Source organism: Hyla sarda, chromosome 9 (genome assembly GCF_029499605.1).
Source record: "Hyla sarda isolate aHylSar1 chromosome 9, aHylSar1.hap1, whole genome shotgun sequence".
Lineage (NCBI taxonomy): Eukaryota > Metazoa > Chordata > Amphibia > Anura > Hylidae > Hyla > Hyla sarda.
This window is the reverse complement of record NC_079197.1, coordinates 109,041,120-109,059,437: the sequence shown is the minus strand read 5'-3', so window position 1 is coordinate 109,059,437 and position 18,318 is coordinate 109,041,120.

Here is an 18,318-nt window from a genome sequence, read left to right as displayed (position 1 = left end):
CAGCAGCGTAATGTCGGATTTAATGATAGGGATAGGCAGGGATCGAAATTAGTAAAGAATGCGTGGAAGGATAACCATTTTTATGACGTTAATTCTACCTAGCCAGGACAGGTACGGGTAGTTCCATTTAGCTAAATCAGTGCGGATTGAGCGGTAGAGGGGGGAATAATTAGCATAATAGAGGGAATGGATGGAGGGGGTGATCTTTACTCCCAGGTATTGCAGACCCGAGGAGGAATCTTTAAAGCCAAAGTTCAGGGATATTAAGTGTCGCATGGGAGTTGGGACATTACAGTACAGAATTTTGGATTTAGTGATATTAATGCGGAGCCCCGAGTGGGCTGAGAATTCAGAAAGAGTTTTGAGGAGGTTCGGCAGGGACACGAGGGGATCAGTCAAGGTAAGCAGCAGGTCATCCGCAAAAAGGTTAACTTTGTAATCCTTAGAGGCTACAGTGACGCCCTTAATATCAGGATTAGTCCGTATCAAGGCTGCCAGCGGTTCCATAACCAGTGCAAACAGCGCTGGGGAGAGAGGACATCCCTGTCGCGTACCCCGCCGGACCTCCAGGGGTTGGGGTGAGGTGGAAGGAAGCGTCAAGAAGGCTCTAGGGGTAGAGTAAAGACATCATAGGATGTGGATAAAGGATCCAGAGAAACCATATTTGGTAAGTACTGCGAACAGATACTGCCAAGACACGCTATCAAATGCCTTCTCTATGTCTATAATGAAAGGACACAGAGAGGCTTCGCGTGTGTATTAGACCAGTGAATAAGGTCAAGAACCTTCCTGACATTATCCGGCGCTTGCTGTCCAGGTACGAACCCCACTTGATCCATATTCACCAATGAGGGCAGAAATCTGTTCAAGCGCCTCGCCAAAATAGAGGTGAGCAATTTTGAATCAATATTCAAAAGGGAAATGGGCCTATAATTCGCTACCTGATGATGGTCCTTATTGAGCTTTGGCAAAACAGTGATCATGGATGGCATCTAGGAATTCTGATGGGAGGGACAATGAAGAAACTATTGAGTTGAAAAACTGTAACAAAAATGGGGACAGTACAGGGCCAAACTTCTTATAATAAGCTGCGGTTAGGCCATCCGGCCCAGGGGATTTTCTGGACTTGAGCCGAGCTATCGCATCTGAAAGCTCCTCGTAGGATATGGGGGCATTCAATACCTCTCTGGCATCAGGAGGGAGATGTGGGAGAGAAACCGAGGACAAGAAAGTAGATAGAGCAGCAGGGAAGGATGGAGGACGGGAAGGTGCAGTGTATAGGTTAGAGTAGAAATAGTGAAATGCAGAATATATCTTATCAGGATGGGATGGACTTAGCCCATTTTTACCTTAAAGACTCAAAACTATTTTTGTTCTTGCACTTATGTTTTTTTCTCCTCACCTTTTAAGAATTATAACGCATTCTATTTTGCACCTACAGAGCCATATAAGGGCTTGCTTTTTGCGTCACCAATTGTTCTTTGAAATGACATTACTTATTTTACAACATAGTCTGTGGCAAAACAAAAAAAAATATTTGTGGGGTGAAATGAAAAAAACAACACCATTTTGCAACTTTTTAGGGCTTCTGTTTCTACGCAGTGCACTTTTTGTTTGTAAAAATGACACCTTATCTTTATTCTGTTATCAGGGATACATAATTCATATAGGTTTTATTTATTTTGCTACTTAAAAAAAATCACAACTACATGCACCAAAATTAGTATGTTTAAAATTGTCATATTCTGACCCCTATAACTTTTTTATTTTTCCGTATACGGGGCTATATGAGGGCTCATTTTTTGCGCTGTAGTCTGTAGTTTTTATCTATACCATTTTGATCGCTTTTAATACAATTTTTTAGGGTATATGAAGTGACCAAAAATTTTCAATTTCAGCCATGGGTCCTGGCTGCCCGTTGCAACCGGGACCCACCGGGTTTAACCCGTTCTCCTCTTGTGAGAACGGTTTAAACCCTGTTAACAGGACTCAGGACGTACAGGTATGCCCTGAGTCCTTAAGTACCAGGATGTCAGGACGTACCTGTACACCCTGTGTCCTTAAGGGGTTAAAGGGGTACTCCGCCTCTAGATGTCTGATTGTGGGGGTCCCGCCACTAGGAACCCCCGCGATCTTTCCAGCAGCACCCCCTGTCATTTGCTGCATGGAGCAGACTTCGCTCCGTGCCTGATGATGGGCGATACAGGGGCCGGAGTATCATGACGTCACGGCCCATGGCTGTGTCTATGGGAGTAGGTGTGATGGCCTCGTGAAGGGACGTGGCTGTGACTTCATGAGCCTCCACCACTGCACCTGATGCTCTGAACAAATGCCAGGTGCAGCAGGGAGATATGGATATGGGATAAGATGTCTAGGGGCGGAGTACCCCTTTAACCAAAATAGTGTTCAATAGGGAATATTTACTTTGAAGAAAACAGTAGCCCCGATTTATAACACAGTGAAGTAGCTGTGGTGTTGAAATATTGCAAACTATGGTGTGCAACATTGCAGCTGTAAAATTTGTATAGAAAATGGTGAAAAAAATGTTGAAGATTTACTACTGCTTATTGCAGGGAAAGGTTTAATTTCCTTACTATCAGACATATAATGATACTTTAAATATATTGAGGTATTGAATGCTTTTTAATAGATTTTGTATTCATTCCTACCTCTTTTACTTAGATTAGCATAAAAAGCACCATTGTTTAAAAATGTGGGCCAATGTTCTCTGAATTTCCTGAACAGCTTATAACAGACTGCCTATAGGATAATGTCGATGCTGGCACTAGTACAGCTGCTGAGTTCATTTCAAGTTTTGTACACACTGAAGTTTACAGGAGAACATGAGGAAGACAGTTTTATTCCAGTAGAGTTAAAATCCCAATTCCTTTACAGTCATGAAGAAAAAAGTTAAAAGGACGTCTTCTTTAAATTGTATGGTTTTACATATCAAATCATAATAAAAAAAAAACATTTGTTCCTTACAAAGTTTAGTTGTACAATTTGGTAAATACAATCTCAGATAAACAGCAACACACAACATATTCCACCGTTTCATTATTTATTAAACAAAAACTAGATTAAAATGCAGAGGTAGTGTGTGAAAAATCAAGTACAACTTCTCTGTTTCACATACGAATTAAGAGGGCTAGTAGCAGCCAGGTGCTGCTTATCAAATGTCTTTGCTTTGTTGATCATCTGGATTAACACAATGCCAAGGAAGAAAGACATCAACAATGATCTAAGAGAAGCATTTTTTGCTGTTCATCAATCTAGGGAAGGTTATATGGCCCTTTTGCAAACAATTCGAAGTCCATCATTCTACAGTGGAAAAATGTTTTCACAAATGGAAGACAGTTGAAAATCTTAGAGAAATTGCAAAAAATAAAATTAAAATAAACATATATCTTAGGCTCCTTTCACACTATGAATTTTTCCGTTTACAAACTTCCATCACATGTTCCGTCACTACAGCTGCAAAACCCGGCCGTTACATAACCCCTGACGGCCGTGACTAAATTGCAGTGCAGCCTATGGGGTTTTGTAACTGCCCGTTTGCACCCATATATATGCCCGTAATTCATTACGGGCGTTATACAGTGATGGGACATTCTGGCGGAAACATTATCTGGTATATGCGACCATCAACAGGATTCCTAAATTCCTTTGTTTTTGGTAGGAATTAGCATAATTCACAACATCCACATGGGAAAGAACCCACTGTTTTACTTACAATATCTCGACTCATCTCACTGCATGAGGAGAAATGGCTCGTCACCAGGAGGTCCCTCAGATTGGGACCACGTCTAAATGTTATCATCGGTCTATTACCTACAACCTCACAAAGATCATGATCCAAGTGGTGGATGGGCCAGAATCTGCGCATTATGTTGGTTACCTTTGTGGCATAGCCAACAAATGTACCAATGCATCTGACGTATTTCTGTGGGGGTGAATATCCCTCAGAGGAAAGAAGAACCCTTCTATCACTCCTGTGGGCTCTACTCTGAGCCTTCTTCACATGAACCCTAGGATACCCACGAGCTGTAAATCTCCTACACAACTCATTGCATTCATCTTTAACCTGTTGGGGACAGAGGGCGTACCTGTACGCCCTCAGCCCGCTCGCTGTCTATAACGCGGGGCCACACCAAGCAATGGCCGGACCCGTGGCCAATAGCGCGGCACTGATCGCGGTGCCATGCGCTATTAACCCTTTAGACGGGGCGTTCAAAGTTGAACGCCACGTCTAAAGTGAAGTAAACAATTGCCGGTCAGCTCAGGGGGCTGTTCGGGATCGCCGCGATGAAATCGCAGCATCCCGAACAGCTTACAGGACAGCAGGAGGGTCCCTACCTGCTACCTCACTGTCCGATCGCCGAATGATTGCTCAGTGCATGAGATCCCGGCATGAACAGTCAAGCGGCAGAATCATTGATCAATGGTTTTCTATTGTTATGGCCTCCTATGGGAGCTATAACATTGCAAAAAAAAAGTGAAAAAAAAAGTTAATAGAGATCATTTAACCCCTTCCCTAATAAAAGTTTGAATCACCCCCCTTTTCCCATTTAAAAAAAACTGTGTAAATAAAAATAAACATATGTCATATTGCTGCGTGCAGAAATGTCCGAATTATCATCAATGGCGTGCGCACAAAAAAATTCCAAAGTCCAAAATAGCTTCTTTTTTGTCACTTTTTATACCATGAAAAAATGAATAAAACGTGATCAAAAAGTCCGATCAATACATAAATGATACCGCTAAAAACTTCAGATCACGGCGCAAAAAATTATTTTAAACGTATACATTTTCCTGCAAGTACGACAAAATCAAACCTATATAAGTAGGGTATCATTTTAATTGTATGGACCTACAGAATAAAGATAAGGTGTCATTTTTTCTGAAAAATGTACTGCGTAGAAACGGAAGCCCCCAAAAGTTACAAAATGGCATTTTTCTTCAATTTTTTCGTACAAATATTTTTTTCCCGTTTCACCGTAGATTTTTGGGAAAAATGACTGATGTCATTACAAAGTAGAATTAGTGGCGCAAAAAATAAGGCATCATATGGATTTTTAGGTGCAAAACTGAAAGGGTTAGGATTTTTAAAAGTGCAAAAACTGAAAAACCCTCTGTCCCCAAGGGGTTAAATGTCCTTTCTTCTGAGAATGACAAAGCCACACAGGGTGCCAGTATTTATTTAGATCTATTTCTTGCACCGTTGGTTTCATCATTGCCTTCGTATTTAAAGGATACGAAAGATACAGTCAAAAAACTCCAGGACATAACTGTCATTAGCACCACTATGCTTATGAGTATTGACGTTGAAAGTCTTTCCTCAAATATTAGGCACAAATTGGGAATCACAGCAGTCAAAAAAATTCTGGCTACACGTAGTATTCACTTTAAGGAGCACACTAAATTTGTCACGGATTTATTGTTATTCGAATTAACACATAATTATTTCCTATTTAGTGGCACTTTTTATTTTCAGACACAAGGTACTGCTATGGGGTCCACATGTTCACTGAATTATGCAAATCTTTTTTTAGGGTGGTGGGAAGACACTATTGTTTTTTCTGAGGAGCTTCACAAATGCACTGAGCACGTTTTATTTTGGGGGAGATTTATAGATGATGTTTTAATTTTATGGGATAGGGATAGCACTATTTTCACATCATTAATGGAGGCCTTCAATAATAGCACTATTGGTATGCATTTCACCTATGAAATTGTAAACCCACTTCCACCAACAGTTTATTACATTGGCAAAGCTGGCACCCAAACGCTCTTACAAAGAGCATCTCTGTCGGGCAGTTCTTATTGGCAAAAAGAAATTGCTCAGAAGAAAGGACATTTAAAGATGAATGCAATGAGTTGTGTAGGAGATTTACAGCTCGTGGGTATCCTATGGTTCATGTGAAGAAGGCTCAGAGTAGAGCCCATAGGAGTGATAGAAGGGCTCTTCTTTCCTTCGAGGGAAAGTCACCCCCACAGAAATACATCAGATGTATTGGTACATTTGATGGCTATGCCACAAGGGTAACCAACATAATGCGCAGATTCTGGCCCATCCTCCACGCGGATCATGATCTTTGTGAGGTTTTAGGTAATAGAGGTAATAGACCGATGATAAAATTTAGATGTGGTCCCAATCTGAGGGACCTCCTGGTACGGAGCCGTTTCTCCTTATGAAGTGAGATGAGTCGAGGTATTGTAAGTAAAACAGTGGGTTCCATGTGGACATTGTAAATTTAGCAAATTCCTACCAAAAACAAAGGAATTTAGGAATCCTGTTGATGGCCGCATATACCAGATAAGACAATTTTTTAATTCTTCCACCAAAAATATTGTCTATGCGGTCCAGTGTCAGTGTGGGTGCCCAAAAATATATATATATCAGAAAAACTACTCAGGAGTTTAGGAGGCGGGTGTCGAACAGTGACATGCCAATATCTAGACATATGAGGTCAGCGCACAAAGACCATATGTTTGATATAACGTTTTGGGGCATATGTAAAAAGTCTCTGGGTCCATGTAGGGGAAACGTTGATAAGCTCCTATTACAAGAGGAATCGAGGTGGATTTTTAGACTGGGATGTAAAAGTCCTTTTGGCCTGAATGAAGATTTCTCTTTTTCAGCATTTTTGTAAATTGTTCCTTTTTTCTATATATTAATTGGTTCATATGGACATGTAGTAAATGAACCAAAACGACAGTTCTCCTCCCCCTCTCTGCACCTGTGCACGGGCCTGGTCAGCAGCGTCCCTGACCACGTGTGTGCACAAAGAAAGGAACGGTCCAGCATGGGATTGCAGGTAAAAGCAGCTTCTTCACAATTGGGTCATATTCAGACAAGACAACATAGCCGACGCGTTTCGGACCTACACTTGGTCCTTAGTCATGGCATACATACTTAGTAAGAAAAGATACATTTATATAAAATACTATGGTCACGTGACCATTCATCAATTGGATGAGGAGATACCTGGAAAACGTGACATGGATCACAGAAAACATTTAGATTATACATTTAGTTATACAAAGACAAGAAAATACAAAGGCATGGTTACTTGTACTACATAGGAGACTAATAAATGAGAAAAACCCCCATCACATTAGCATGGTCTGCACAGGCTATGCATATCTCTTTTATATAGAATATATAATATATATAGTACTTCAATTATTTATACGGTTGTATCCGACCCGTGCAGACGCATGCGAATGCCCCCCCCCCCCTCCAAGGCAAATGAAAAAGAACTACTCTATATACTCCAGATATGAAAATACTTTTTCTCCAGGAAAACGGTGTATGCTGTCAACTGCCGCCGCTTCCTATTTAGCCCTCAGCAGGATAAGATCAAATCCTTCCTCAGGTTCATATCTTGCGGTTGGCGGGTGTCCAGCTGAAAAATCCAGAAAGACTCCCGGTTTAGCAGGGCCCTCCGATGATCACCTCCTCTGGTATGCCTGAATACTTTTTCTATACCTATTACTTTTAGGGATTTAGTATTTCCTCCGTGGTTATCCCTGAAATGCCTGGACAAGGAAGACACATTAAAACCAGACCCTCTCGCATCTGAAATGTGTCTCTTAATCCGGCACTTCTGGAAATTCATGGTACAGCCCACATACTGTATGTTACATGCAACACATGTAGCCATATAAACTACATGTGTAGTGTTATAATTGATATAAGTTTTAAAACTGTAACTTCTATTTGTGCTACATGAAACAAAAGTGTTAGTTACCTCCATATGGCTACATGTGATGCATTGTTTATGGCCACATTTCCAACTTCCTGGGAAGTTTAACCATGTAGGTTTAATTTTGTTTTTATTTTTATCGGGGTCCACAAACAGGCTGGGAGACAATTGTGAGCCCAAAGATGGCCCTCGCTTGGCCACAGCCTGTAAGGAACATACCTCAAAATTACGCAGCACCGGGCCCTGTTCCAAAATGGGCAAGTATCTTTTCATAATATTCTTTATGGCATTAAATGGTTTGCTGTAAGCTGTAATAAATCTGGGTAGGTGTTGTTTGTTTCTCCGGGGGTCATTTATATTATGTCTCCTATTATTTGTTTGAATGAACTTTTCTCTATCTAGACTTTTTGCTTTTCTACGGGCCTCCTGCAATGTTCTCTCACCATATCCTCTTTCTTTCAGTCTCTCGTGTAGATTATCTGATTCCTCATCAAAAGTAGACTGGTCAGTACAATTCCGCCGCAAGTGCACCCACTCGCCATATGGAATATTCCGTACCACATGGCGAGGGTGACATGAGCTTGCCTGCAGAATAGCATTCCCAGCCACTTCTTTACGGTATGGGGAGACCTCCACCTTATCACCTTTCCCCTTTAGGAACACATCCAGAAAGGGAATTTTTTTCACGGGAAATAGATGCTGTGAACTTCAGATTCAGGTCGTTGGCACTAATAGATTCCATGATTTCATCCAGTATATCAACCGGAACGAACTGAATCTGAAGTTCACAGCATCTATTTCCCATAAAATAATAGGATACATAATATAAATGACCCCCAGAGAAACAAACAACACCTACCCAGATTTATTACAGCTTACAGCAAACAATTTTATGCCATAAAGTATATTATGAAAAGATACTTGCCCATTTTGGAACAGGACCAGGTGCTGAGTAATTTTGAGGTATGTTCCTTACAGGCTGTGGCCAAGCGAGGGCCATCTTTGGGCTCACAATTGTCTCCCAGCCTGTTTGTGGACCCCGATAAAAATAAAAACAAAATTAAACCTACATGGTTAAACTTCCCAGGAAGTTGGAAGTGTGGCCATAAACAATGCATCACATGTAGCCATATGGAGGTAACTAACACTTTTGTTTCCTGTAGCACAAATAGAGGTTACAGTATTAAAACTTATATCAATTGTAACACTACACATGTAGTTTATATGGCTACATGTGTTGCATGTAACATACAGTATGTGGGCTGTACCGTGAATTCCCTGAAGTGCCAGATTAGGAGACACATTTCAGATGCGAGAGGGGTCGGTTTTAATGTGTCTTCCTTGTCCAGGCATTTCAGGGATAACCACGGAGGAAATACTAAATCCCTAAAAGTAATAGGTATAGAAAAAGTATTCAGGCATACCAGAGGAGGTGATCATCGGAGGGCCCTGCTAAACCGGGAGTCTTTCTGGATTTTTTAGCTGTACACCCGCCAACTGCAAGATATGAACCTGAGGAAGGATTTGATCCTATCCTACTGAGGGCTAAATAGGAAGGGGCGGCAGTTGACAGCATACACCGTTTTCCTGGAGAAAAAGTATTTTCATATCTGGAGTATATAGAGTAGTTATTTTTCATTTGCCATGGAGGGGGGGGGGGGGGGGGGGGGGGAGGGGACATTTGCATGCCTCTGCACGGGTCGGATGCAACCGTATAAATAATTGAAGTCCTATATATATTATATATTCCATATAAAAGAGGTATGCATAGCCTATGCAGACCATGCTAACGTGATGTTTTTTTTTCTCATTTATTAGTCTCCTATGTAGTACAAGTAACCATGCCGTTGCATTTTCTTGTCTTTGTATAACTAAATGGAAAATCTAAATGTTTTCTGTGATCCATGTCACGTTTTCCAGGTATCTCCTCATCCAATTGATGAATGGTCACGTGACCATAGTATTTTATATAAATGTATCTTTTCTTACTAAGTATGTATGCCATGACTAAGGACCAAGCGTAGGTCTGAAACGCGTCGACTATGTTGTCTTGTCTGAATATGACCCAATAAAGAAGAAGCTGCTTTTACCTGCAATCCCGTGCTGGACCGTTCCTTTCCATATGGACATGTAAACTGACTTAGGGAAATGTAAACTGACTTAGGGAACCGTTTGAGGGGTCTAAAATGATTATTTTGGAAGAACCTGATATTATATAATAAACAAAAATTGAATAAGTGGGATATCTCAAATAGATATTGCAATATGCTCACTGTTACTCCTTTAGATATTGAGACACATAGAATACAGTAGTGAAGTGTTTAATACAATTACATGCATATTGTCAGACGTTATCATATTAACATTTAATTAATATAAATATCAATCATGGTCCAGCATATTTTACCATATGGAAGCATAGAATAGACATCTAAAGGCCCATACTATAAAGTGAATTAAAAAGAAAAATATAATAATAATAAAAAAATCCTCTTAGTATTGGCTATAGAATTAAGATTAAAAACATGAAGAATAGAGGTTGTTGTGCCTTCTGTTTTCGAAGTCCGTGTACATGAACGGGCTGTGAAGGACATATAGTCACATGCATCTGTTGTGATACGAATCTAACTGTTACGCCGAGCGCTCCGGGTCCCCGCTCCTCCCCGGAGCGCTCGCAACATCCTCGCAATTGCAGCGCCCCGGTCAGACCTGCTGACCGGGTGCGCTGCGATACCTCTCCCAGCCGGGATGCGATTCGCGAAGCGGGAGGCGCCCGCTCGCGATGCGTACCACGGCTCCCGTACCTGACTCGCTCTCCGTCGGTCTTGTCCTGGCGCGCGCGGCCCCACTCCTTAGGGCGCGCGCGCGCCGGGTCTCTGCGATTTAAAGGGCCACTGCGCCACTGATTGGCGCAGTTGGCTTAATTAGTGTGTTCACCTGTGCACTCCCTATTTATACCTCACTTCCCCTGCACTCCCTCGCCGGATCTTGTTGCCATTGTGCCAGTGAAAGCGTTTCCTTGTGTGTTCCTAGCCTGTGTTCCAGACCTCCTGCCTTTGCCCCTGACTACGATCCTTGCTGCCTGCCCCGACCTTCTGCTACGTCCGACCTTGCTCTTGTCTACTCCCTTGTACCGCGCCTATCTTCAGCAGTCAGAGAGGTTGAGCCGTTGCTGGTGGATACGACCTGGTTGCTACCGCCGCTGCAAGACCATCCCGCTTTGCGGCGGGCTCTGGTGAATACCAGTAGCAACTTAGAACCGGTCCACCAGCACGGTCCACGCCAATCCCTCTCTGGCACAGAGGATCCACCTCCAGCCAGCCGAATCGTGATAGTAGATCCACTGCCAGTTGTCGCCGACCTCACCACGGTGGTCGCCCAGCAGTCGCAACAGATAGCGCAACAAGGCCACCAGCTGTCTCAACTGACCGTGATGCTACAGCAGCTACTACCACAGCTTCAGCAATCATCTCCTCCGCCAGCTCCTGCACCTCCTCCGCAGCGAGTGGCCGCTTCCGGCCTACGATTATCCTTGCCAGATAAATTTGATGGGGACTCTAAGTTTTGCCGTGGCTTTCTTTCGCAATGTTCCCTGCACTTGGAGATGATGTTGGACCAGTTTCCTACTGAAAGGTCTAAGGTGGCTTTCGTAGTCAGCCTTCTGTCTGGGAAAGCTCTGTCATGGGCCACACCGCTCTGGGACCGCAATGACCCCGTCACTGCCTCTGTACACTCCTTCTTCACGGAGATTCGAAGTGTCTTTGAGGAACCTGCCCGAGCCTCTTCTGCTGAGACTGCCCTGCTGAACCTGGTCCAGGGTAATTCTTCTGTTGGCGAGTACGCCATCCAATTCCGTACTCTTGCCTCCGAATTATCCTGGAATAATGAGGCCCTCTGCGCGACCTTTAAAAAAGGCCTATCCAGCAACATTAAAGATGTTCTGGCCGCACGAGAAATTCCTGCTAACCTGCATGAACTTATTCACCTGGCCACCCGCATTGACATGCGTTTTTCCGAAAGGCGTCAGGAGCTCCGCCAGGATATGGACTTTGTTCGCACGAGGCATTTTTTCTCCCCGGCTCCTCTCTCCTCTGGTCCTCTGCAATCCGTTCCTGTGCCTCCCGCCGTGGAGGCTATGGAAGTTGACCGGTCTCGCTTGACACCTCAAGAGAGGACACGACGCCGCATGGAGAATCTGTGCCTGTACTGTGCCGATACCGAACACTTCCTGAAGGATTGTCCTATCCGTCCTCCCCGCCTGGAAAGACGTACGCTGACTCCGCACAAAGGTGAGACAGTTCTTGATGTCAACTCTGCTTCTCCACGCCTTACTGTGCCTGTGCGGATATCTTCCTCTACCTTCTCCTTCTCTACTATGGCCTTCTTGGATTCCGGATCTGCAGGAAATTTTATTTTGGCCTCTCTCATCAACAGGTTCAACATCCCGGTGACCAGTCTCGCCAGACCCCTCTACATCAATTGTGTTAACAATGAAAGATTGGACTGTACCGTGCGTTACCGCACGGAACCTCTCCTAATGTGCATCGGACCTCATCACGAAAAAATTGAGTTTTTGGTCCTCTCCAATTGCACTTCCGAAATTCTTCTTGGATTACCGTGGCTTCAACGCCATTCCCCAACCCTTGATTGGTCCACAGGAGAAATCAAGAGCTGGGGTACTTCTTGTTTCAAGGACTGTCTTAAACCGGTTCCCAGTACTCCCTGCCGTGACCCTGTGGTTCCCCCTGTAACCGGTCTTCCTAAGGCTTATATGGACTATGCTGACGTGTTTTGCAAAAAGCAAGCTGAGACTTTACCTCCTCACAGGCCTTATGACTGTCCTATTGACCTCCTCCCGGGTACTACTTCACCCCGGGGCAGAATTTATCCTCTGTCTGCTCCAGAGACTCTTGCTATGTCTGAATACATCCAGGAAAATTTAAAAAAGGGGTTTATCCGCAAATCCTCCTCTCCTGCCGGAGCTGGATTTTTTTTTGTGTCCAAAAAAGATGGCTCCCTACGTCCTTTCATTGATTACCGCGGACTTAATAAAATCACGGTAAAGAACCGCTACCCCCTACCTCTTATCTCAGAACTCTTTGATCGCCTTCAAGGTGCCCACATCTTTACCAAACTGGACTTAAGAGGTGCTTATAATCTCATCCGCATCAGGGAGGGGGACGAATGGAAGACTGCATTTAACACCAGAGATGGACACTTTGAGTATCTGGTCATGCCCTTTGGCCTATGCAACGCCCCTGCCGTCTTCCAAGACTTTGTTAATGAAATTTTTCGTGATCTCTTATATTCCTGTGTTGTGGTTTATTTGGACGATATTCTGATTTTTTCTGCCAACTTAGAAGAACACCGCCAGCATGTCCGCATGGTTCTTCAGAGACTTCGAGACAATCAACTTTATGCCAAAATGGAGAAATGTCTGTTTGAATGTCAATCTCTTCCTTTCCTAGGATACTTGGTCTCTGGCCAGGGATTACAAATGGACCCAGATAAACTCTCTGCCGTCTTAGATTGGCCACGCCCCTCCGGACTCCGTGCTATCCAATGTTTTTTGGGGTTCGCCAATTATTACAGACAATTTATTCCACACTTTTCCACTATTGTGGCTCCTATCGTGGCTTTAACCAAGAAAAATGCCAATCCCAAGTCCTGGTCTCCCCAAGCGGAAGACGCATTTAAACGTCTCAAGTCTGCCTTTTCTTCTGCTCCCGTGCTCTCCAGACCTGACCCATCTAAACCCTTCCTATTGGAGGTAGATGCCTCCTCAGTGGGAGCTGGAGCTGTCCTTCTACAAAAAAATTCTTCCGGGCATGCTGTTACTTGTGTTTTTTTTTCTAGGACCTTCTCTCCGGCGGAGAGAAACTACTCCATCGGGGATCGAGAACTACTGGCCATTAAATTGGCGCTTGAGGAATGGAGGCATCTGCTGGAGGGATCAAAATTTCCAGTTATCATTTACACCGATCACAAGAATCTCTCCTATCTTCAGTCTGCCCAACGGCTGAACCCTCGCCAGGCCAGGTGGTCGTTGTTCTTTGCCCGTTTTAACTTTGAAATTCATTTTCGCCCTGCCGACAAGAACATTATTGCCGATGCCCTCTCTCGTTCCTCGGATGCCTCGGAAGTAGAGGTCTCTCCGCAACACATCATTCCTCCTGACTGTCTGATCACCACTTCTCCAGCCTCCATCAGGCAAACTCCTCCAGGGAAGACCTTTGTTTCTCCACGCCAACGTCTCGGGATTCTCAAATGGGGACACTCCTCCCACCTCGCAGGCCATGCGGGCATTAAAAAATCCTTGCAACTCATCTCTCGTTTCTATTGGTGGCCGACTCTGGAGACGGATGTTGTTGATTTTGTGCGGGCCTGTACTGTCTGTGCCCGAGATAAGACTCCTCGCCAGAAGCCTGCTGGTCTCCTTCATCCTCTGCCTGTTCCTGAACAGCCTTGGTCACTGATTGGTATGGACTTTATTACAGACTTACCCCCATCCCGTGGCAACACTGTTGTTTGGGTGGTCGTTGATCGATTTTCCAAGATGGCACATTTTATTCCTCTTCCTGGTCTTCCTTCAGCGCCTCAGTTGGCAAAACAATTTTTTGTACACATTTTTCGTCTTCACGGTTTGCCCACGCAGATCGTCTCGGATAGAGGCGTCCAATTCGTGTCTAAATTCTGGAGGGCCCTCTGTAAACAGCTCAAGATTAAATTAAACTTCTCTTCTTCTTATCATCCCCAATCCAATGGGCAAGTAGAAAGAATTAACCAGGTCCTGGGTGACTATTTACGGCATTTTGTTTCCTCCCGCCAGGATGACTGGGCAGATCTTCTACCATGGGCCGAATTCTCATACAACTTCAGAGTCTCTGAATCTTCTGCTAAGTCCCCATTTTTCGTGGTGTACGGCCGTCACCCTCTTCCCCCCCTCCCTACTCCCTTGCCCTCTGGTTTGCCCGCTGTGGATGAAGTGACTCGTGATCTTTCCACCATATGGAAAGAGACCCAAAATTCTCTTTTACAGGCTTCATCTCGCATGAAAAGGTTTGCCGATAAGAAAAGAAGAACTCCCCCCAGTTTTGCTCCCGGAGACAAGGTATGGCTCTCCGCTAAATATGTCCGCTTTCGTGTCCACAGTTACAAACTGGGACCACGCTATCTTGGTCCTTTCAAAGTCTTGTGCCAGATTAATCCTGTCTCTTATAAACTCCTTCTTCCTCCTTCTCTTCGTATTCCCAATGCCTTCCATGTCTCTCTCCTTAAACCACTCATCATCAACCGTTTCTCTCCCAAACTTGTTTCTCCCACTCCTGTTTCCGGTTCTTCTGACGTCTTCTCCGTGAAGGAGATACTGGCCTCCAAGACGGTCAGAGGAAAAAAATTTTTCTTGGTGGATTGGGAAGGCTGTGGTCCAGAAGAGAGATCCTGGGAACCTGAGGACAACATCCTAGACAAAAGTCTTGTCCTCAGGTTCTCAGGCTCCAAGAAGAGGGGGAGACCCAAGGGGGGGTACTGTTACGCCGAGCGCTCCGGGTCCCCGCTCCTCCCCGGAGCGCTCGCAACATCCTCGCAATTGCAGTGCCCCGGTCAGACCTGCTGACCGGGTGCGCTGCGATACCTCTCCCAGCCGGGATGCGATTCGCGATGCGGGAGGCGCCCGCTCGCGATGCGTACCCCGGCTCCCGTACCTGACTCGCTCTCCGTCGGTCTTGTCCTTAGGGCGCGCGCGCGCCGGGTCTCTGCGATTTAAAGAGCCACTGCGCCACTGATTGGCGCAGTTGGCTTAATTAGTGTGTTCACCTGTGCACTCCCTATTTATACCTCACTTCCCCTGCACTCCCTCGCCGGATTTTGTTGCCATTGTGCCAGTGAAAGCGTTTCCTTGTGTGTTCCTAGCCTGTGTTCCAGACCTCCTGCCGTTGCCCCTGACTACGATCCTTGCTGCCTGCCCCGACCTTCTGCTACGTCCGACCTTGCTCTTGTCTACTCCCTTGTACCGCGCCTATCTTCAGCAGTCAGAGAGGTTGAGCCGTTGCTGGTGGATACGACCTGGTTGCTACCGCTGCTGCAAGACCATCCCGCTTTGCGGCGGGCTCTGGTGAATACCAGTAGCAACTTAGAACCGGTCCACCAGCACGGTCCACGCCAATCCCTCTCTGGCACAGAGGATCCACCTCCAGCCAGCCGAATCGTGATACTAACCAATCAGGCTGACGATCATGTGACAATACTATTCACTTATCTTACAGGACGTCATAGGTCATATCACATGACCGATATATCATGTGACTCTTCAGTTTTACAGCGCGAGAGATACAGGAAGTTTATACAGAAGCCGGAAGGACGGAATATGAAAGGTCCGGTGCATGGATGAGGTAAGGGATGACCTTTTGTAACATGACACACTATTGGAGTATTGAGTTGACCCACTGTTGTAAGTAATGCTCATTGGATGATTTGGAAGGGGGTAGTCCCACCAATGTCTATAAAAGTTCAAACAATGGGCCCCTGCGTGTCATTAGCCTCAGATACCCCTGATGATGTGACTGGTGTTACGAAATATATAGGGGAGGCTGTGCTATTATAGTTTTAACATCTGCAATATTACCACATATTAGGCCCTGTAGTACTGCAGGCAAAAGATATAGATATAGAGAAATAGAGTGGATTTCTTTCTGGGATTTTAACTATTAGGTTCTAACAAGTTTAATTTATAAAAACACTAAATAAAAGTTACGTTTTAAGGGAAGGTGCTCTACACAGGGTTTTGCACCCCCACCTGGAGTTGCTCCCATGTGTGGGGTTTGGTTATGTGCTTAAGGTTTCAACCCCTGCACCATCTTCTGGGCTAATTGTTGGTGTTAGTCTCCTAGCCAGGGACTACAGGAAAAAGTTCCAGGTCCCACCTTCCTCTACCGAGGAAAAGGGTGAACCTATACCAGTTCTAGAGGTGTTGGGCTGATAATATTACCTACACGTGGGCTGATAATATTACCTACTGGGGGGCTGTTAATATAACCTACAGGAGGGCTAATGCTATATACCCTGTAGGCTGTTAACATTACAAACAGGGAAGTGGTGTTAATATAACTTATGGGGGCAGGGGGCTGCTAATACTACCTACTGTTCGGGGCTGCATATATAACTTACAGGGGGGCTGTTGATAATACCGACAGAGAGGGCTGATAATATAACCTACAGAGGGCTGCTGATATTACCTACAGAGGGCTGCAAATATTACCTACGGGGGTGGGGTGCTAATATTACCAACGGGGACAGGGGGCTGCTAATACTAGATACAAGGGGGGCTTCTCATATATCACCTATGGGGGGGGGCTGATAATATTCATAAGCAAATCAGACACATAGCACACAGGTTTCAAATTGCAAATCCTTCTAATTTATCAAAAAATTCAAGTTTCCTTACAGAAAACATGGGTGCTTTTTGACGTATGTTTGGTGTCATTGTCTTGCTTGAAGACCTAAGATCTCGGCGCAAACTCAACTTTCTGACACTGGGCTGTAAAGTGCGACCCAAAATCCATTGGTAATCCTCAGATTTGTGCAAGCAAGTAAAGCAGTCTTACAGCAGCGATTCACCTTCCAGTCACTCAAGCGTTCTATGACAGAGAGGGACAGAGAGCAGTGTGTTGTACAGAACAGCAGCGATTCAGCTCAAGCCCAAATCCTGCCTAGAAACACTCATAGGGAAGGGAGTGAGATTGAGAGAGAGAGAGAGAGAGTGCAATTTTGGGTGTAGTAAACAGCGACTGTGTGCTGCAGCACTGGTGTGTACTGCTGTTGTTTTACACAAATACTTTTTTAAGCATACTGGAGCGCATTGTCCTTTCCTAAAAAGTGCATACCACATACATACATCTAAGTGTTGTACCATTTTGTTCCTGTTAAAGTCTTAAGGGCCTAACTACTGTGAAAGGCCAGCCAAAAGTACACACCTGCTGCTGTTCTAGACAAATACTCTAGACAACACATGCTGGTGTTGTGGACAAATACTGTTTAAAGCATACTGTAGTTCATTGAACTCCCCTCGTAAGTGCATACCACATACTTACATCTAAGTGTTGTACCATTTTGTTCCTGTTAAAGTCTTAAGGGCCTAGTTACTGTGAGAGGCCAGCCAAAAGTACACACCTGCTGCTGTTCTAGACAAATATTGTTTTAAGCGTAGTGAAGCATATTGTACTTCCCTCATATTCGCACTAAGTATGTCAGGCAGAGAAGTGCCAGGACAGGCACATTCGTGTTTTATTGTCGCATATGCGAAAATTCGCGTATGCGAAAATTAGCATATGCGAAAATTAGCATATATAAAAATTAGCATAGGCAAAAATTAGCATATACAAAAATTAGCATAGGCAAAAATTAGCATATACAAAAATTAGCATAGGCGAAAATGCTATGCTAATTTTTGCATTTGCGAAAATTCGCGTACCAGTCTCACACAGTAGTATTAGAGCCTTCTTTACACCACACAAGCTGGAAGCAGAGAGGGGTGATCACTGTGTACTGTGAAGAAAAAAAAATACAAAAAAAAAAAACGAATATTCGTAATTACGAATATATAGTGCTATAT